Source organism: Myotis davidii, unplaced genomic scaffold, assembly GCF_000327345.1.
Source record: "Myotis davidii unplaced genomic scaffold, ASM32734v1 scaffold96, whole genome shotgun sequence".
Classification (NCBI taxonomy): domain Eukaryota; kingdom Metazoa; phylum Chordata; class Mammalia; order Chiroptera; family Vespertilionidae; genus Myotis; species Myotis davidii.
In genome coordinates, this window is record NW_006289416.1 from 4,200,278 (window position 1) to 4,222,151 (window position 21,874).

The following is a 21,874-nucleotide window of genomic DNA, read 5'->3' on the forward strand; positions in this document are numbered from 1 at the left end:
GGAGTTATCACACTAACAAAATTATGTAAATCAGAATGGGCTGGAACATGAGGAATAAATTGTATTTTACTTAAACTAGTCTGAAGACTTCAACTTCTGAGTTATGCATCACTGCCTGGAGATATATGTAAATGCTATAGACAACCCTCGGGAGAACTGAGGAAAGAATGCTCACAAATCCAGGCTGCCTGACATCCATTGTCCAGACCACCTGCCACCGGGGAGAACACAGTTTCAGGCCAATCCAAAGGCTAGGAACGCAGTACAGGGTCTTCTCAAGAATGTACTTTTTCCTATAAAAACTCTTAAATTTTCTCCTTCCTTTGGAACATTCTGGATGTTACCTGGTAGTGTTGACAGATTTGCAAGTCTTGAGCTTCTTGAATAAAACTTTGTCATTTCATTTTAGTGGAGCCTCCAGATTTATTTACACTCTGTCGACACTTTCTACTTGTTCTGGTCAGAGGGAATAAATCTCATTTATATAATAGTTTGACATATTTAGATAAGGTAAAGCACTTTTTATAGTGCTTAGCAAATCGTGAACACTCAACAAATAGTTACAATATTCTTTATTGCTACCATCACCAGCTTTATTTGATTGTTAAATATTAGTTAAAAGCAGCAATATTTTACACCATTTTGAGCTTAAATTCCACCTGAAAGGAACTATTTTTATCTTTTCCAATTCCTACATTAGCACTCTAATCTACCAAAGATTCCATTTCCTTGCCTATAGAGGTGGGGAATTGTATTGACACTATGGGATTATTATGAGGCTTAAATGAGACTGTTTGTGAAGTACTGGTGAGAGACAGCAACTAAGCAGATTTGGCGGTGGGGGGGGGGGTGTTTGTTTGTTTTTGTTACTTGAACAGATTCAGGTGAGAGCAGGGGGAATCAGGGTGTGAAGGGGATAAAAAAACCTCAGATAGCTTCTGAAATCTCTGTGTAACCTAATTCCAAATATTAAATGTACATACTCATCACCTGGGAATATTGTTAAAATGCAGTTGTGAGTCAGCGAGTGAGGGTGGGAATGGGCCCTGGGATTCTGCATCTAACAAGCTCCCAGGAAGAGACTTTATAATCTGACAGATCTGGATTTGCATCTGATTCAATCATTAATTTTATATGATGTTATCTTTGAGATTCAGGCTCCATATCTGTAAAATGGTTATAATAATACACACCTTATATAATCAGTATGAAAATTACACAATACAACATATATAAAACAATTGTCATACTGTAGACAGTAAAAGTTTTGATTTCCTACCCAGAAGAAAACTTGTAGAGAGTTTTGAAAAGATTGATCAAACTAATAAAATTTCATTTTGGTGATACAGATTTATTTTTCTTAAAAGTGGTTATGGCCTGCCCTAACCGGTTTGGCTCAATGGATACAGCATCAGCCTGCGAACTGAAGGGTCCCGGGTTCGATTTTGGTCAAGGGCACATGCCGGGGTTGCAGCTCGATCCCCAGTGGGGGGCATACGGGAGGCAGCCAATCAATGATTCTCTTTCATCATTGATGTTTCTCTCTCTCTCCCTCTCCCTTCCTCACTGAAATCAATAAAAATATACTAACAAAAAAAAAGTGGTTGTGGCCCTCGCCAGTTTGGTCAAAAGTGTGGGTGGCCTTGGGACCCCTGAAGTGTATGCAGTGTCTGAATTTAGGACAGTCACATGGAAAACTGAGCTCATAACTTGTGGAGTATGACCCTGCTCTGGTGGTAAACATCAGAAATGTATGGCAGTACACCCAGTTGCAGGTGAAATACGATGGAAAGAGACATAGAGCTGAACCATGCCAACATACAATGTGAGGGAGAAATAAATCTTCGATGTCTTGAGCTACCAAGATCTTGTTTATTTTGGGAGCATCATGTAATCTAATCTGACTGGTACAAAAGTACTTAAATTCCATTCTAAAGGAATTATGTCTGATTAGCTAAATTACTAATACTTAGTCTGGTGGGGAACATGGTATACCACACAGGGATACAATGGCCTGTGGTCACTCCTGCTTTGGGCTGCTCAGCGTATTTTGCCCGTTCCTTTTTGTCAAGTCACTGGCTCGCCCCTATCCCTGGATCCAGGGGTGGGCATGTTCCACAGCGAGGCCAATCTCAGTAACTGCGCACAGTGATGGAAAGAGATCCACAAGAGGCAGGCCAGGACCACTCCCAGGGGTTCCCTAGCTTGGAGTGCAGCTGAGGCTCCCAGTGACCCCCTTTCCCATCCTGTGGAGAATGCCAGTCTGCAGAGAAGCTGAGCAGAGATGAAAGACAGACATCCATGAGGACAGACCTCCTGGCATTGCACCCCAGTTTCAGGACTCTACACCCCAGTTCCTGCAGCTCAACTTTTCATTCCAGAACTCAGCTTAGAATCCTTCCCAACTGCATGAGCTGGGAATTATTCTTCTTTAAGCTGATGTGAGTTGGATATCTCTCATGATAACTGAAGAGCCCAGACTAAGGCAAACTACAATTGAAACAATTTTGGCTATAAGAAAACTCTTTGGGCCGAAACCGGTTTGGCTCAGTGGATGGAGCATCGGCCTGCGGACTCAGGGGTCCCAGGTTCGATTCCGGTCAAGGGCATGTGCCTTGGTTGCGGGCATATCCCCAGTGGGAGATGTGCAGGAGGCAGCCGATGGATGTTTCTCTCATCGATGTTTCTAACTCTCTATCTCTCTCCCTTCCTCTCTGTAAAAAATCAATAAAATATATTTTTTTAAAAAAAGAAAACTCTTTGGGTGAATTTCGTATTTTATTTTTGTTTTAATGGATTGGTATTGTTAAGTTGATACATTTTCAGAATTCTAGCTTAAAAGAACCCTGGGAACTACCAAATACAGAGATCACCAAAGGAAGAGAAGGACTCCAAAGTGAACAAAAAGACTTGAATTTCTAAAATTCTCTGGGATGGGCCAGGCCATGAGTAACTGTTGTCTAAGTATGCAAATAGTATTATCTCAAACAACTAAACCCAAGTTATCGCATTATAAACAAAATTTTCCAGAATAGTAAGTCGTTTTTAAAAGGATTATAGCTTGGTAATTTGCATTTGACTTTATCTAAGCTCTTTTTGAGGAATGATTTTATACAAGTAGGGTTTATTTTCTCTCGCTGGCAGTTTTGAGACAAGAAACAAAATAAGCACCGTTGCCTATACTGCACATGGCATGTGACTCTGTGCTTGGCATCAGACAGACCTTAGTTCGGGTCTGACTTTGTTGCTTAACACCCATCATGCCTTGGACAAGTTACTCAGCTCCTCTGGGCTTCAATTTCTTTATCTGTAAAATAAAAGTAATATTTACACTATTTATAATCTGTAGATTAAATGCTTAACATATATATTTAACAGCGCATATGTTCTATGCTTAATAACTGATAATTACTAGTATTATTATATTGAGTCATCCAGGCTGCTTCCAGGCTGTCTAAAATGTGTTGCTATATAAAATAAAATCCTCTGCCAAACCCACTTTGGGGGGAAAGTTACTCATGGGATTGGAAAGATGCCTACTTTTTCTAACATCTGTATAATCATTATCTTACTATCTGAATTAAAAATAGTGGGATACACTTTTGAAAAGCAAATAGCAACCATATTGAGGGGCAGAATGTATTTAAAGAGAAAACTGATCACTTTTAATTTGGTCTAAAAATATCGACCTCAAGCTGAAATAAGTAAAGACCGGCTTATTATGACAGTCCTGTCCCCCTCAGAGAAACCTTAGCCCTTTAAATGTGCATGTAACTAATACAGGTTATTAGCTCATGACAATGACGTCACTTGGCCGGATGGTTTCCATTTGGCACAGGCAAGTATTCCCAGAGAAATGGCTCCTAGGAAAGCATGTCTCCATACTTCATAAAGTAAAGTAGTTCTAAGAATTAAATGAGATAATGTGTGCAAACTATTACAGTGCCCGGCACTTACTGGGGACTCAATAAATGTCAAGTGCACGCTTGTGTGCGCACACACACACACACACACACACACCTAAAAAGGGACCTGAGAAGGAAGTTCTAAAGCAGAAAGGGAAGAGTCTGGGGGAGTGGTGTCAGTTGAGGAGACAGTTAAAAGATGAAGGTAAAGTCCATAAAAAAATAAAAAAAAATGCTACAAAGAGGTCTTTGAGGGGTTGTGTGGGTTTTTTGGTTGTTTGTTTGTAGCTAAATTCTACATTTTGACATCTCACATAGTTGGCCTTCTGACCTCCATTAATGTGATGTCATTAGAGATATTAGATCACCCTTTGAGACATGTAATTAGGAGGAAGAATGATCTCAGTGTTGTTCAGGAAAGGAAATCACAACATGAGAGTCTGGCTGTTCTGGCATCATTACATTCAATAAGAAAGAGGCGCCTGAAAAGTATCCATTGAATCTGGCCGTGGTGACTTTGGAGGAGGAGTTTCAGTAGGATGGGTGAGGTACTGTCATGTGAGGAACTCTGACATGTGAGAATGGCGATACAGAAATTACCTGTTCTGTTCGAGGGTTGGCTCGGGCCAGAAGAGGACACCCAAAACAGTAAAGTGGAGAATAGGATCAAGTTTGCTTCTTTGTTTAAAGATGCAAAACACGCATGAGTGTATGCTCAGGAGGAGAAGTTGGAAACATAGAAGAGAATGATAGTTGGTATATAAGGTAAGAGGTTGTAGGATCCAGAACACAAGTGGAGGGTGCACACCTTTTACTGTAAAATGAGAAGGAAATATGAATGAGCATAAATGTCATAAACTTTTAAGAATGGGAGTAGAGAGTTTACATTTCTCATGGTGTACTGTACTACATTTGCTCTGAACAGTTAGGCCTGAGATTGAGGGGCAAGAAGTTCAAGGGAAGGAGTATAAGATTGATGCATAGAATTAGAAAACTAGGTGATTGGTTTGATATCAGCACATAATAAATTTGGGGTACGATAGCTTTAAACCCACAAATTTCTTCATAGAGTCAATGAATGACCCTACTTATAAAGGAACTGGAGCTCTTCTAAGCTTTTGAACTAGGTCTTTGGAGGGTAAAATTTTAGTCTGAAGCTTTGCTGGGGAAAAAAAAACAACAAGTGGGTTTAACCTAGGGAGTGGGTATGTGTAGCCAAAAATTGGAGTCATAGATCTCATTCCTCAAGGGTTCAAGGATTAGCACAATGATGGAAAAACTCCCTCTCTCTTCTGCTCTATTTTCATTTTACTAGAGGCCCGGTGCACAAATCCGTGCACGGATGGGGTCCCTCTGGATGGCCTGCAAGGATCGGGCCAAAACCCGCAGTCCAACGCCGCCTGCAGCTTGCTTCTACCTGCCGCTCCCGCTCATCCCAGCCCCACTGTGCCTGCTGTGGGCTTGCCAGCCATGAGTCCTGCATCTTGCGCCCTTCCAAGGGGAGTGGCGTGCGGGAAATCGGCTCTCCAACATCCCCCAAGGGGTCCCAGATTGTGAGAGGTGCAGGCCAGGCTGAGGGACCCCACCAGTGCACGATTGGCTGGGGAGCAACCGCGGGAGGGCTCCAGGGCTGTCCGGCCCGTCTCACTCAGTCCAGATCGGCTGGACCCCAGTAGCAAGCTAACCTACTGATCAGAGCATCTGCCCCCTGGTGGTCAGAGCACGTCATAGCGAGTGGTTGAGCAGCCTTAGCATATCATTAGCATATTATGCTTTGATTGGTTGTTCAGTTGTTATGCTGTTTGTCCTATTTGCATATTACTCTTTTATTATATAGGATTATTGTATTTATTTCCTGGCAGCCTTTGTTGCAGACGCCCTCTTTGCTCAAGGGTAGGAAATTCATAATCCAAGGCCATTCCCAGAAGCTTGTGTTATGATAACCTTCTGAATTTTACCTGGGTCTCCAATATTATTAGTCAGTCATTTAAAAATACTTTAGGGTCAAAAGCTGTTGTGCTCATTGTAGAGTAAGCCTGACTTTATTTCAGTTCAAAGGTGCAATGACATAAACAGCACACAGAGAGCAATTTTACGGCTACACTGGAAAACGCAAGAGGTAAGCCTGAATATGAAGATGGATTAATTTTCAAGGTCACTGTTCAATAAAGAAAAATCTAATTGAAGTAAACAGATTCCAAGTAAGTTTTGGCTAATATTGGCCTCTCTACAACAGACTGAGTGTGTCATAAATTATTCACATGTGTTGATGAGTTACTCTGGTTGCCATGATAAGAGGCTGGCTACTGCTCCATGTCCAGCTCATCCTCAATTTCTTCTAACAAAAGAGCACTCTTACCATGAATAGGTCCCCCTGTCCCTGGAGAGATTTTTTCGTATATAAATAAAAGCTGCTTGAGTCCCTGGGTCTTCAGTCTCGCTGAGCCAATTAACAGCACTATCCGTTTCTACCACAAGGTGGCGCACGCAAACCTCCAAAGATGTGGCGCAGCTATGCTGCAGAATGCCAGCCTTCACAGAGCCAGAAGCGGGTGTTAGAGTAGAAAGGATCATCTAAGATCCCATGCGTTTCACAAGTGAGAACCTTAAGACCCAAAGAAAATAAGCGACCCCGCCGAAACCACACGCTGGTTTGGCGAGGGCAGGATCAAAGTCCGCGTCTCCACATTGCCAATCCCAAATTCATTCACCAAGGGGCAGTGGTTTTCAATCAAAAACAAACGGACAAACAGAAACACTCTTTTATCCCAACGAAATTGTATAAAGAATACATACTTCTTCCACACCCTCACCCTCCCCCCACAAAGCCCTTCCGTGAGTAGATAAATGAAAATAGATTCTCTCTAATTGAAAGAATTGTCCCTGCCCAGCCAGGGTGGTTCAGTGGTTGAGCATCGACCTATGAACCAAGAGGTCTCCGGTTCAATTTCCAGTCAGGGCACATGCCCGGGTTGTGGGCTTGACCCAGTAAGGGGGGGAGGGGGCGGAGGAAATGCAGGAGGTGGCAGATCTATCTCTGTTTCTATCTCTCTATTGACAGATAAGAACTCTGAAGCATAAAGATCACAGAGCGGGGAAATGGAAGAGCTGGAATTTGAGCCTCAGCAGTCTGGCCCCAAAGCTTGTGTTCTTAATCCCCAAAGCTGTGGCCTCCCGAGTGTGCTGGCAGCTTTGCTTAGAAAATTGCAACAAGCAGGCAGCCAGTCTCTCCATAGGCATCCCGTCTATCCAGTAATTTATCTGCAGCTCCACTCATCCTTGAATCCTCCCCTTTTCTATCCATAATTTTGATTCCGATTTCTTCAGTGCCCCAAGGACTTGCTCCACCAATTAGTTTTCCTTACCCCTCTACAGAAACTGCCCCACTGAAGCTGCTAATGAAACCTTGTTTGACAAACCCAGTGGCTGCCCCCAGTCCTCTGCCTTCTAACCCTCTCCCAGGGCACTTTTCCCCTGTTGGCCCTGACCCTGGCCCTCAGCCTCCATCACCTTACAAAACACGATCCTCCTCTGGTCTTCTTGCACAGCAGATGTTCGCACTCCATTTTTTCAGTGCAGAAGTTTGACCCCCCACCTTAGACCACGTAACTCAGAATCTCATTCTGGGGCCCAGACATTTTTGCTTTTTCAAAGTTCCTCAGGTGATCTGGCTGCACAGCCAATGTAAGAACCACTACCCTTCATAAACCAGACATGGCAGGTAAATATGCATGATTCCACTCACATGAGGCATTCAAATAGTCAAATTCATGGAGATGGGAAGTAGAACAGGGGTTGCCAGGGCCATGCAGACTCCATGCCATCACTGTCTCCTTCACCTGAAGTGTCTTTCCCTGCCTGCCTGCCTGATTTATCCCTACTCCTCCCTGAGGCTCAGCTCAGGGCTGGTGCTAGGCTACTTGGGCTTTGCATTCTCTCTCTCTCCCTCAGCAATCTCACTTGTTCATAGCTGCAGCTCTTCCAAACATATGACTCATTCCCAAACCACCTTCAGCCCTGGCAGTGCTCCTGACTTCCAACTCAAATTCACATTTCCCACCAGCTCTTCTCCACAGACACCCTCTTTCCTCTGGCACCTCAAACCCAACATGTCCAAAACGTGAGCTATCTATCATTTGCCTTCTTTCTACCTTGCTTTTTTTTTTCTTGTGCTTTCTTTTTCAAAAATTAGCATCATCCTGTATTGTGTATATCAAATACTTAGAATGGTGCTTATAGCTATTGTTATTATGTGGAGGTTAATAATATTAACAGTGATAGACTTATAGCAGCAGAAATGTGATAAAGACTTTTAGGAACATGGTAAAACTGGTAATGAAGTACATACCACTCCACAGCATTTCCATATTTAAAACAGCATTTAAAAAGTCAGTCTCTTAGAATATCAAGGTAATCTTAGCAAAGTAACTTGGGGCCAAATACATACTGTAATTTATTATTCCCAGAGCAATTCCCAGAGGTACAGTGAAGAAAACTTCCTTTGAAAAGTAGAGCTTTGCCAGAAAGTGTGATGAAAAGTAGAAATACTAAAATATGTATGTCAGATATATAGACTAAGAAGACACAGATGGCCAAAGGTTGAACAACTTGATGTCTCTCTAATCAGGATGTGCTATAGATTATATGTCTTTCAAAATAAGTATTAAGATTAACTGACTAAACAAAATACGTGTAAAAGTGTCCCAAAGATGAGCCAATCTAAATGAATGAACAAATTGTGGCATGTACATATAATGGATTATTCAAACTTCAAAAGGGATGAAATTCTGACACATGCCACAACATGGAAGAACCTTGAAAACATTATGCTAAATGAAATAAGCCAGTCACAAAAGGACAAATGCTGTATGATTTTACTCCTATGAGGTACTTAAGTACTCACATTCATAGAGACAGAACATAAAATGGTGGTTCTCAGGGACTGCAGGGAGGAATAGGAGTTAGTTTTTTTTTGTTTTTTTAAAAATACATTTTATTGATTTTTCACAGAAAAGAAGGGAGAGGGATAGAGAGTCAGAAACATCGATGAGAGAGAAACATTGATCAGCCGCCTCCTGCACACCCCCCACTGGGGATGTGCCCGCAACCAAGGTACATGCCCTTGACCGGAATCGAACCTAGGACTCTTCAGTCCGCAGGCCGACACTCTATCCACTGAGCCAAACCGGCTATGGCAGGAGTTAGTTTTAATGGACACAGAGTTTCAGTTCAGGAAGATAAAGAAGTTTCAGAGATGGATAATGGTGATGATTCCACAACAATGTGAATGTGTTTATGCCACTGAACTGCACGCTTAAAGATGGTTACGGTGGGTGGTAAATTTTATGTTATGTATGTTTTACCACAATTAAAAAAATGAAAATAAGACCCATTAAGCTCATTAGTTAATAGACAACCATAAAGTTTCCTTAGGTATTCATAGGGTGGGGCAAAAGTCGCTTTACAGTTGCAAAACACAGAGTTTATCCTTATATTATTATTTATTATATTTTTCCCTACTAATTGGTATAATTTATAAACTTTCATATATATGCAATATACTTCTCAAGGTTGAAATATCATTAAGGAGGACAGTTTGGGAAGCAACTTTCAAGTATATTGAAATTAAAATTGGAAAGAAATAATTAAAAATAAAAGTATAACTTGCATCTAAGAAATAGCTGCAGGAGGAGGATGGCCCTTTTAAAAAGAGAACAACAGGGAAATAAGGGGTACTTTATTTTAATACAAAAGTCAATTAGAACAGAAATTCTAATATAAACCTGTCCCTACACCTCTGCCATTATACAAATGGAATATTTAATTTTGAGTGTCATGGAAAAATGAAGAACTGTGAATATTAAAATTGCATTGTATTCTCTTTTTGATTGAATACCTTTTTACTGGAAAACATCAAATCAAAAATATTTCCCAAAATAATAAAGTTAGCATGTCCGATATGTTCTTCCCCAGCCGCTCCTGAAGAGGCGTTAGAGAAGCAGTTAGTGTTCCCAAAACATCCATGTGCTTCTCCGCCTCCTCCAGGCTCCCTGGGGGTTGGGGCTGGGGCCACGTGAGGAGTGCTGGCCAGTAGCAGCCTGCCAGGGGCCACTTCCTGGCTAAAGCAGTTAAAAGCCTGTGAGCCTCGTCCTCTCTATATCCCTGTCCTGGTGACTGGCAAGTGAGAAGGTGATAGAGATCACAAGAGACTGGAAGTCTAGATCCCCGAGAGGTTGCTTGGACACAGACCCTGCCAGCCTGCTCTGGACTTTCTGATAAATAAAATTTTGTTTCTTAAGCCACTGAGGTGTGAGGGTTTATTTGTACCATCACACAGCCACACACTCTTACTGACATAGAGTGATGATAAAGTAGGAATTATTAGTAAGTAGCCTTCATTAAACTCTATGAACGCTAGAGGGCACGATTGTGCTATGGAAAACCTTGGCCTATATTGTAAATGAAGCAAGGTGAGGAATTGTAGTAAATCTGTTAGCTACATTTCGCCATTCGAGATCATTAAAATAAAAAAGAATTCACAATACTTTCATTTTGACACAACACCAATAAATTCCAAAATCACGTAAAGCATGTGTATACATTTACAAACATGAATATTTACATCATAAAACTAGTAGAGTGTTCTCAGTGTAAGCGAAGAGTTTGTTTTCCATCTGTATTTTTTTTTCTTTCTTTCTTCAAATAAGCTTATCTACCAGCAGTGCCTGTTAGGCCACGCAATCCATACATATTCTAACCGGATCACTCGAGAAAGCCGAGGTTTTTAAGGTCTCATTATAAAAGGTGACCAGATGTTCCAAACATCAAGTTGTGACAGGAAGCTCCCCACCCATTGCAAATGTCATGCTGAGTTCTGAGCAGACTTCCTTTTCCTGTTTCCTTTTCCCCCTCTCTCCCATTTTTTTTCTTTCTTCAAAGTCTATTCAAAAGCTGCTGCCAGAACTGTCTTCCTCTGTTGTTGTTCGGTTGACATCATCCTCTTCCCTAGCTCACCCTGGTCTCCTGATCAAAGTTTGCCTCATTTCCTTGGACTGTGGCTGTGCCTCCTCCATGTCATTTTCCCCTTATTTCTGCTTCTTCTCACCAACTGCTACCCAGGGTTGTTATTTTTGATGTCTCAGAGTTGAGGTATCTTAATTTATCTGTACTTTGAACAACGAGAGTATTCCTGTGTCTTTATCCCAGACTTTCCCAGGTCTCTTCCAAACCAACTCCAGGTACATATTCATGCTCGAGCTCTCTGTGCCACTAGATATCACACTCCTTTAAAAATATTTTTGAGTAAGTTTAAGACAATATCATATCAGTATCATAGCAACAGAGAAATTTTATTATAGCACCTTAGAAAAGGCAGCTGAGTCAAACCCAAGACTCTAACTTTAATATGAGAAAAGTTATCATCTAAAGTATATGATATTATTTAGTGAACCAAACTGGAGTATAAAATTAGTTACTGTGGTTATAACCTACTGTTATTGATGTGATATATACAAAGTCCATTTTGCATTCCTATTAATGTAAAATTTTGAGATTTTAAAATGCCTAATAATCACATGTATTGAAAGAACATCATTTCTTTTTTTATTATTAATTTCAGAGAGAAAGGGAGAGGGCGAGAGATAGAACATCAATATTGAGAGAGAATAATTGATCGGCTGCCTCCTGCACACCCCCTACTGGGCATAGAGCCTGCAACCCAGGCATGTGCCCTTGATTGCGATCAAACCTGGGACCCTTCATTCTGCAGGCTGATGTTCTATCCACTGAGCCAAACTGGCTAGGGCAAGAAAATCACTTCTTAACTGAAGACCTGGATGATATTTTTTACGTAAGAGTTTAGAATTTGGTCTAATTAGATTTGGTGTATTAGAAAGCATACTAAGTTAACAGTTCCTAAGTCAGTCATTAATTTGGTGCTTTGTACTTGGCGTACTAGTTTGAATCTCTCATTCCTCAGTTTCCTCACCTGTAAAGTGGGGACAGTGACATCTACTTACCCATTCTTTAAGATTGTAGTAAGAATCTAATGAAAGAAAGAAAAAAAAAGATTGTTGTAGGAATCAGATGTGATAGTATACTCAGATAATTTGACAAGTATAAAGTATTTTTCAAAGTAAGGCAGTATTGTCATTATATTTATGCTACTGAGATTAAAGATGTTGTGGTGCAAACAAATTATATACTTTATTGTCTGGATCAACTAAAAGTTCATGTCATCTTTAGTTGTTTATGGAAACTGTTTTAGACTTACAGGCTTAAATGGCACTATAATAGTAAGTAAATTAAATGATCTGCCTCTGCTATTATAACTTCTCCAAATGCTTCATTTCAAATCAAGTTAATATTTGTGCATAAGAAAAATGATTTTCTCTCAAAATGTGTATATTTTTAGAATTACAGAATTCAAATTCCTGTCATATTTTTCCTGACCCAATGATATTAAGTATTCTTAAAATTTTTATCATGTGCTTACTATGTAGCAGGCATTAAACTAGAAAATAAAAGCTAGAAATAGAAATAAAATGAAAGGTACCTGCCATAGAAGAGTATTATTATTTTACTTGAGTGTTTAAAATTAAAAACATAATTTGATATTTTAAATGACTATAGAATCAAAGAAATAGTATTGGTATGCCACATTTATTAAATTGTATCATTTCTTATTAGATATAACCTAAACATAACCCAAAGTAAGAGGCAACAGGCATTCTTTGAGATAAAAAAAAAAAAAGCTATTGGAGAAGCACTGATTCAGGCAGAAACCCAAGGTTTCTGATTAGGAGTCAAAGGCAAGGGGTATTTGTAAGAAAGGGAAGAGTGGCCTCTAGGGCGTGGCTCAGTGGGTAGAGTGTTCACCTGCAGACTGAAGTTTGATGCTGGTCAAAGGGGAGCTTGTTGTTTTTAATTTTTAGTACCATAGTCATTAGTTCTTAAGTTATAATGTCTACTTTCCTGTTATCCTTTCAAACAGTTCTTTTGGACACAGGGTTGCCCAGACCAAAGTTCATTTTGCCCCATTTTAGCATTCCAAAGGTTTGAGGCATGGCAGCTCTGGCTCCATTTTAAAGTGGCTCCATTTATATTATTTTTTACAAATAGTAGCCAATTTTATTCCCAGTTTATGGAGAAAGAAACTGACACTAAGAAAAGTAACTTGTCAGGTTCATACATCTGGTAACTGGAATTTGAACCTGAGCAAAGGTGTTCTTCGTCCCCATGCTGCACTATCTCAACAAAAGGAACGTGGATAAGTACATGTTTAGAACCGGTATATAGACCTGGAGTCCATGAGGACATTTCTGGATAAGATTAACACTTAAATGAGGAGACTGAGTGAAGCAGATAGCCCTCCCTAATGTGGGTGGGGTGGATCCCATCCAATCAGTTGAAGGCCTGAATAGAACACAAAAGTTAACCCTTCCCAAGTAAAGGAGAATTCCTTTTGCCTGACTACCTTCAAACTGGGACACTGGCTTCCTTCTGTCTTTGAACAGGAACTGAAACATCATCTCTTCCTGGTTTTCAGACTTTTGGACTCAGACTGGAACTCACAATTGGCTCCTCTAAGTCTCCAGTTCACTGACTCAGACTCACACTGCAGGTCTTAGGACTTGGGACTTGTCAGCCTCCGCAATTACATTACGTACAATCTCTCTCTCTTTCTCTCTCTCTCTCTCATCTACACACACACACACATACACACACACATCCTATTGATTCTGTTTCTCCGGAGAGGCTTAATACCAATTTCTTAAGGCCCACCCAAAAGCTAAGGAGGATGGAGAAATTATGATTCTATAATATTTTATAGTTCCTGTCTGAATAGGGTAAAAATAATGATTTGTTCCAGTCATAACTCTAACACTTAGTAGTTGTTTAGTCTTGAGTAATTCACTTAATGAATGAATCTCATTCATTCATTCATTCATTCATTCTACAAATAATGAATGCCTTTTCTGTGCCAGGCCCAGAAATTACTGATGTAGGCATTTTGGAGGTCTGGGAACCAGACCTGCAACCCACTGTGGGTTCTTAGCTTTGCACAGGAGATAATTCAAATACCAGCCAGCAGAGAGCTTAAAGTGAAAGGGAGTTTACTAGTGAAGCAGTGAGACAGAGGGGCTACTGCACAGACCGAGCAGCCCCTCCCTGGTGGGACTTACTTTTTATTCAGACTGATTTAATTGAGGGGTAGGGTATTCGATAAGGGGGAGGACTATTCAGGATTTTTCCAGGACAAGGGTGGAGACTTCTCCGAAGAGATCTGTTGGCCAAGTTGTGTTCTTAGATAGGCTTTCCCTTTCTGATCATGGCAGCTGTGGGTTGTGTTGTTTACTACACTAATGTATTACAATGACGCTAGGGGTTGCCAGGAGGTAAAATTAGTCACCGTGTTGGATGGAGCTGACCTTCTGGGAGTTCTAAGGCACAGAGCCCTCATGTAGCCCTCATTGGTTACAGCTGTTTGGCCACATACCCTGTCTCAGCACTGTATGAGACACTGAAAATGTCAGAGTAGGTAAGAAAAAGGCCCCACCCTTAAAAATTCAGTAGAATGAGAGTTAGAGGCAGTTCATAGAAAAATTCTTGTTCTCAAGAGTTGTAAATGTTGAATTATCAGGCACCTTTCTCTCCTACTCTACCCCAGCACAAACCCTCTACTTCTGGCATCGACTAGCACTCTTACCTTCAGCCCAGCTAGGTTCTCCTGTTGCTTCCTTGTTTCACTGTCCTAAACCTATTTTTGCTGTGGCCAACAAATTCTTACTTACTCTGCTGCACTTTGTCTCTTGATGGAAATCTTTCCTTCCAGAAGACAAGAACTGGGGTCTCCTCCTCGCACTGGTAACACTTACGGTAAAATGTACATTCCGGGGAAGGATCCGTCCTGCACCTCAGCTTCTGGAATGGCTGAGAGGGAGATCTTCCAGATGTCAGGGGTTCTGTACACACGCACATTCCTTCCCGAGGTCTTCGGAGTGTTATCTGTAGGGTTTATAGGCACTGATACACAACTGAAAGGTTCAGAAGCTTAAGTCCTCAGGCTAGGTAAGGTAAAATAAAACCTATTCATGTTTCAACCCATTCTGATTTAAGTAATTTTGTTAGCTCAGCTATGGCACCTCCATTTTGTTTCTTCATTCTCTCCTCAGTTTCATTGTTCTGATTTTTCATAAACGACACAATGAAGTATAAACCTCATAATGGAAATTTTGTGTAAAATATTTTCAGTTTCCAAGTGGAAAACTTAGCCCAATAAGTTACAAATAAGTCACTTGTAATGTTATTATGAGAATGATTGACATTATTTGTTTATAATCATAAAGAAATTAATCAACATCTAACTGAGATTAAATATTTTCTATTCGTGACAAGTATGCAAAAGGACTTCATCATGTAATGTAGATGAAAAAGGGGCCAAATCCTAAACCTGACAAGCTCAGAGGAGGCCTGCATGATGTGCCTTCCAAACTCAGAGACTGACAGCAACCACATAGGGTGGTCTGGACAAAAATTCCTGTCTGGCCGGTGTGATTCAGTGGTTGAGCATCAACCTATGAACCAGGAGGTCACGGTTTGATTCCCGGTCAGGGCACATGCCCGGGTTGCAGGCTCAGTCCCCAGTGGGAGTCAGCCAATCGATGATTTTTCTCTCATCATTGATGTCTCTACCTCTCTCTCCCTCTCCCTTCCTCTCAGAAATCAATGAAAATATATTTTAAAAAATACATATAAATATTCCTAATTATAAATGAGTCAGGGAGGATAGTCACATCCTAAGGTGTAGCTTCCTTGACAAAGGTCAATCTTCACCGTAAGTGAGACAGTCTATTGTCTTTTTGCATCTAAGAAAACAGACCTATGAAATAGCAGAGTATTCACCTTTTCAAGGCCCCTTAGGGCACAGCCACCACAACAGAGCAAGAGACCACAGAACCCCTCATTGTTTTCTTGCCCTGAATAACATCTCTGTGTGCTGTCAATGTTAGTTATTAACTATCCTGTACTCACCAATATAAAAGAAGTATGTGTCTCTCCATTTTACTCTTTATCCAATCCCAGGACACAAAATCAACATGAAATTTAGTTGCACTAACAAAATATCTGAAGGAGAAATAAAGAAAACAATCCCATTTTACAAGAGCATAAAAACAATAAAACATTTAGGAATAGATCTAATCAAGGAGGTGAAACATCTATACATTGAAAACAATAAGGCATTGATGAAAGAAATTGAAGGGGATACAAATAAATGAAAAAATATTTTATGCTTATATGGGGTAGGCAGAGCAAGGATGATGGGCCAGGTACAGAAGGTCATGAGGGTGGAAAGCCCCAGGCGCCTTGCAATGGACAATTGTAGGGTGGGACCTCGCCCCCAGGGTGACTTTTCCTCCCCTAGCATATCGCTGGTCATGTGGTTTTGACCCCCTGACTTTTCCTCCCTAGAGATAACATTTAGGCCCCATGTATATCACTCCAGGTCCAGAAAAGCAGCAAAACCAGACCAGTGACCCCATGACTGACCAGCTGTATTGAATTATGACCCCCTGCTCTAGTGAAAAGTTGTTCAACATCACTAATCATCAGAGAAATGAAAATCAGAACCCCAGTGAGATAATACTTCACACCTGTTAGAATAAATCAATAAAAATATTAAAATAGAAAACAAAAAATACAGAAATTTGTATATAATCTTGAGATGGTTAACAGCACAGAATTATGCAAAGTCCTAGCAAGTATACCATAAATTTGATCATTTGGACATATAAACACTTAGTAAACTTACTTTAATATAATCAGATTGAAAATCCACATAAAACTGTGAAGTGGAAAGATCTTTGGCTTGGGAGTAAATATTAGCTCTGATTCTACTGCTAGTAGGTATTGGATTTCTTTTTAGGGGGCAAAATGATTTATTGATTTCAGAGAGGGAGAGATAGAAACATCAATGATGAGAGAGAATCATTGATTGGCTGCCTCCTGCACACCCCCCACTGGGGATTGAGCCTGCAACCCAGGCATGTGCTCTTGACTGGAATCCAACCTGGGACCCTTCAGTCCACAGGCCGACACTCTATCCACTTAGCAATACCAGCTTAGGGCTGTATTTTTTGTTTTTTAATGTCTACCAGATTATTATTCATTGTTACTCCTCACCCAAGGGTATTTTTACATTGACTTTTTTAGAGAGTAGAAAGGAGGGACAAAAAGAGAGAAACATCGATGTGAGATAGACACAACTATTGGTTGCCTCCCATAGGTGCCCCGACTGTATTGAGCCTGCAACCGAGGTACGTGCCCTTGACCGGAATTGAACCCAATACCCAAGTCCACAACCAAAGCTCTACCACTGAGAAAAACCAGCTAAGACTCTACCAGATTCCTGAGGGTACACGGCAAACATTTAGGAACAGATCTTATGTACTCTAAACAAATTCAGGGAATATTTTTTTCTTTGGATGTATAGTTCATCATCTCAAAAGAAATAACACCGGTAATTTTTACAGAGAATATGTGAGACTTTAGAGAAAAGTTTAAAGAAGTTATTTATTCTGGAGCCTTTTATAAAAGGAAACTTTTTTTCCCCAATTTCATGGTTTTCAAATAAAATCCACAGCTAGACAATTGATTCTTAAGCCATCTAAGGAGAACCTAAATATTTTCCTGAACAAGAGTTCAAATAAATTTTAAAAGTTCATCACCATAGCATAAAACAAATTTCCCAGTCCGTGGTTTTCAAACATCCATTCCTTGGTTTCTAGCTCTGTTTTGATTTTAACTTGTTGGAATTAATATTACTAAAATGAACACGAGTGCCAATTCTTTACTTAAAAAAAAGTCATCATATCTCTTTTAATACAATATAAACTAAAATATACAAAATTTATTAGGAGATAGTCTATGAATGTTTTATGAATGAATGAATAAGCTGATTTTTAAAATATTAAACCGTCAGATGAACCCAGTGCAGACAGCCAGTTCCAGGATTACCCAGTTTGAAGTTCCTTCTTCTCAAGGAGCTCACGGCCTTCTAAGCATCCACCACGATCAACAAAAGAGTTAAAGAACTGAACCTTGGAAATTGAGTCTGTGAGAAATATTGTTTAGAATGGATTTAGACCTCAGAACCTCATTTCTATCTGAATCATGCAGGGATGACTATAAGTGAGAAAATATGGACTTTAAACCTAGCCAAACACCTGCTCTCCAAAAGGTGGGGGCCAGAGGTGTATCTGGGTTTCAGATCACTCAGCTCAGCTTATTTCAAAACAGCAATAACTCATGTGCAAGGCAGACACTGCAAAGGCTCTATAAGTCATGTCACTCATGGCTGCAGCCAGAAAACCAGCAAGAATGAAGTGATTTTTCAAGTGTCCTAGAACAGTTTATGATCAGCAGGTACTGCAGTGACAGCTCCACATTGAAGGAAGAATGGGAATCATGTGGCAGAAACCTGGAGACACTCATGGAAGACATGAGTGGTGACTGCGTGCGCATGCAGAGACAGGAAGTCCTCTTTTCTGATGTGCCCTTAAGAGAAATCATTGTTCATCTAACAAAACAGTTGCCAATTGGATCCTAACAGAGGCAAATGTGAGGACACCCTTCTGGACTCCCCAAGATACCTCTCTGCAAAGTATGAAGGACAAGGAGATGAAGATAAAAAAAAAAAATGGTGGCGACATTTCTTGGAAAACTACTGAAGTAGATGACAGTATTACTAGTCAAGGCAATCGAACACCTTCCCTATTCATCATCCAGGGAGAGGCCTGAAGAGGGAGGTGTTTCTTTGGAGAATCCACTCAGCTCCAGAAGAGCACGTCGAGGCACCTCCGGGTCTCGGGAAGGGCCCTAAAAGGACCCTCTAATCAGATCTCCTTATGGAGGTGGGACCAGTGTTTCTCTCCAGGTCAGACCAGATCACCCTTGAGCCTGCTCTTACCCACCAGAACAATGAGGGAAACTCCACATGTGGGGGACACCAAGAAAGATTCCACTGAGCCCAAAAGCCATTCCAATGTGAGGAGTGTCCCAAGATCTTCAGTGTGGGTTTTTTAGAAATTCACATTTTTTATTTATGTATTCCTGATTTTAAAGGCAATTAATTAATTTTAATGATTCCAGAATTTGTACAAATAAATGCTGTTCCACATGGCCATTGAAATAACTTTTCTGTGGTTCCCTGTCTTTGGACACGTAAGCACTGGAGGCAAAGCGATGTGGACTTGGAGAACTCTGGAGCCAGCTTGCTCCCTGCAGGCTCAAGAGCAACCATCCCACATAGAAAGAAAAAAGAAAGAAAGAACTTTTCAAAATAGTGTCTTTCCTATAGTCACAATGACTTTCAGTAGTTAACCTATCCAAGCCTTGAGGAATCCAGTCTGTAAATGGGGATAGTACTACCAACCCCAGGATTATTATGAGGATTCACTAAATAATGTAGGTAAAGCACCTGAAATGTGAGGGCTCAAGAAACGATAGCCATTGCTGTCAATCATAGTTCTGTATTGCCAATCTTATTAATTTGTTCAGATGACCTAAAATGTTTCATCAAAACATGAATCTTAGGTTAATTTTGCTATATTATTCCCTTAGAATGAAGAAAAATCAGGTGGCTAATTTCAAGTATTCAAAAGAGCTGTTCTTATACAGTCAAAGAAACATAAATACATACTGCAAAAGAATTAAGTGCATTATGGCTTATACCACATAATAAAATCTGGTCAGATTTTAGTTTGCTTAAACACAAATGTGATCTATACCATTGAATATTAATAATAAAATAATGATCTACATAAAAATAATTATCCATGCCACTGAAAATACAAATAGGTTTAGCTTGAAATAGCAGAATAAAATGGGTTTTCAAAAGCATATATTTATTCTAAACACGTTTCTTTAAACCCCACCAACAATGTTAGTCTACAGAATATAATAAAAAAGTTATTAACACCAACCGTTTATATTTCATGATCTGGCATCAGTTACCTTAAAAGATAAGAGCATGACTAATTTATAGTTTCTTTTCTAAACCTTTGATGTAGGTAAACATTCTAACTTTAACTTCTTGCCTTTAAGCAAAGTTATGTTCTACTTTTCATAACCCAGTTGTAAAGATTTCCAGGAAGTAGCAACCTGATAGCAATTTTAGTGGTGTTTAAACTCATTGTCAGAGACACTGACGTATTATGACCATATATCAGAAAAGTGAAGGCCAAACACTTGGCAATGGCTACTGGAATTGCAAATAGTGTCTTGGGCAGAAATTACAAAGCTATAGGGCAGAGATATCAAATGGGTCTCAACATATAAGACCAATTTTATTTTATTTATTTTTTAATCTTATAGAGTTGTGATAATAAGGTAATATGAGTAAAGAGTCTTGCATAGAATCCTGGTTACAGTTCATTGACTGTACTTATCAAATTAGATATATTAGTAATCCAGACAAAGAAATTAGATGGCTGATTGCTCTTTTTAAAAATATATATATTTTTATTGATTTCGGAGAGAGAGAGAAACATCAGTGATGAGAGACAATCATTGATTGGCTGCCTCCTGCACCCCTACTGGGGATCAAGCCCACAACCCAGTCTTGTGCCCTGGACAGGAATCAAACCCAGGACCCTTCTGTCTGCAGGATGATGCTCTATTCACTGAGCCAAACCGGCTAGGGGCTGATTGCTCTTTATGAAGCCTTTCTCCCTCATCCTAAACTTTTTCTCTTTGTAATAACTTTTGTGATTATGTTTGCATTTATTTATTTATTCATTTATTTATTTATTTATATTTTTGGTATAATTCTGTTTAAAGCAGGGATGCATTTCTTTGTATTTGTACATTATCTGACCATTATAGTTAGTAAATGTTTATTACAATTAACTGAAAGTTATGTCAAAAATGCATTTGGCTGTCTGTACTTAGTGCAACAAACTGTTTTCCAGTTATTAAATGACAGATAATGTTAGTGCATTTTTCTAAAACAATGACATAAAACTGATTCTTATTATTCACAGAAATTATGTTCTATAAATTCACTACAAACACAGAATTAGCAAATACTGAGCCACTGGTCCTGGAGAAAACACAGGGTTAGATTCCTGGGAGCCTCTAATCACAGTTTTGACACAGACCTATGCATAACCCTGTTTTATGTGTGTTTCTGTTTAAAGGCAACTTATTTTTAAAAAATCTTTATTGTTGAAAGTATTATATATGTCCTCTTTTTCCCCCCATTGACCCTTTCTAATCTGCCCTCCTGCCTGTCCCAGTCCTTCACCACTCTATTGTCTGTGTCCATGGATTATGCATATCTATATAAACAAAAGCTTAAGCAACCGAACGACCAGTCGCTATGATGCACACTGACCACCAGGGGACATGCTCTCAATGCAGGAGCTGCCCCCTGGTGGTCGGTGCACTCCCCCGGCCAACTCCCCTGGCTGGCCAACCTCCCGTAGTCCCTCCCACCCAGCCGGCCGGCCCTGATCACCAGCCAGGCTGAGGGACCCCACCTGTATAGTAATTCGTGTACCGGGCCTCTAGTATTCAAGTTCTTTGGTTGATCATTTCCCACCCACCCACCTGCCCTTGCCTTCCCCGAGATTCCGCAGTCTGTTCTATGCTTCTATGTCTCTGGATCTATTTTGTTCACCAGTTTATTTTGTTCATTAAATTTCACATATGAGTGAGATCATGTGATACTTGTCTTTCTCTGACTGGCTTATTTGCTTAGCATAACTCTCCAGGTCCCTCCATGCTGTCTCAAAGGATAAGCGATCCTTCTTTTTTACTGCTGCATAATAGTTCATGGTATAAATGTACCACAGTTTTTTTAGCCACTCATCTACTGATGAGCACTATAAAACCAATTTTAGATGTTTGCTGGCTGAATTGTTGTACTGAGAATTTTGAGGATTTAAGTCAGCTGCTCTGGGAGAAAG

At 40.1% G+C, this 21,874-nt stretch overlaps 1 long non-coding RNA gene across 3 annotated transcripts; it reads right to left on the reverse strand.

Moving 5' to 3' along the window:
* Nucleotides 1-344: 344 nt before the first annotated feature.
* Nucleotides 345-16,077, reverse strand: LOC107182808. 3 transcript variants are annotated; one of them, XR_001513543.1, is made up of 6 exons: nucleotides 15,939-16,077; nucleotides 14,783-14,912; nucleotides 11,924-11,949; nucleotides 4,368-4,719; nucleotides 3,224-3,307; nucleotides 345-456 (listed from the first exon to the last, which is right to left on the reverse strand). It is a non-coding gene; the product is annotated as an uncharacterized LOC107182808 (long non-coding RNA). The 3 variants fall into 3 exon arrangements; XR_001513542.1 differs by lacking the exon at nucleotides 4,368-4,719 and having other exon boundaries at nucleotides 15,939-16,052; XR_001513544.1 differs by lacking the exons at nucleotides 4,368-4,719; nucleotides 11,924-11,949 and having other exon boundaries at nucleotides 15,939-16,051.
* Between the last annotated feature and the right edge of the window lie 5,797 nt (nucleotides 16,078-21,874).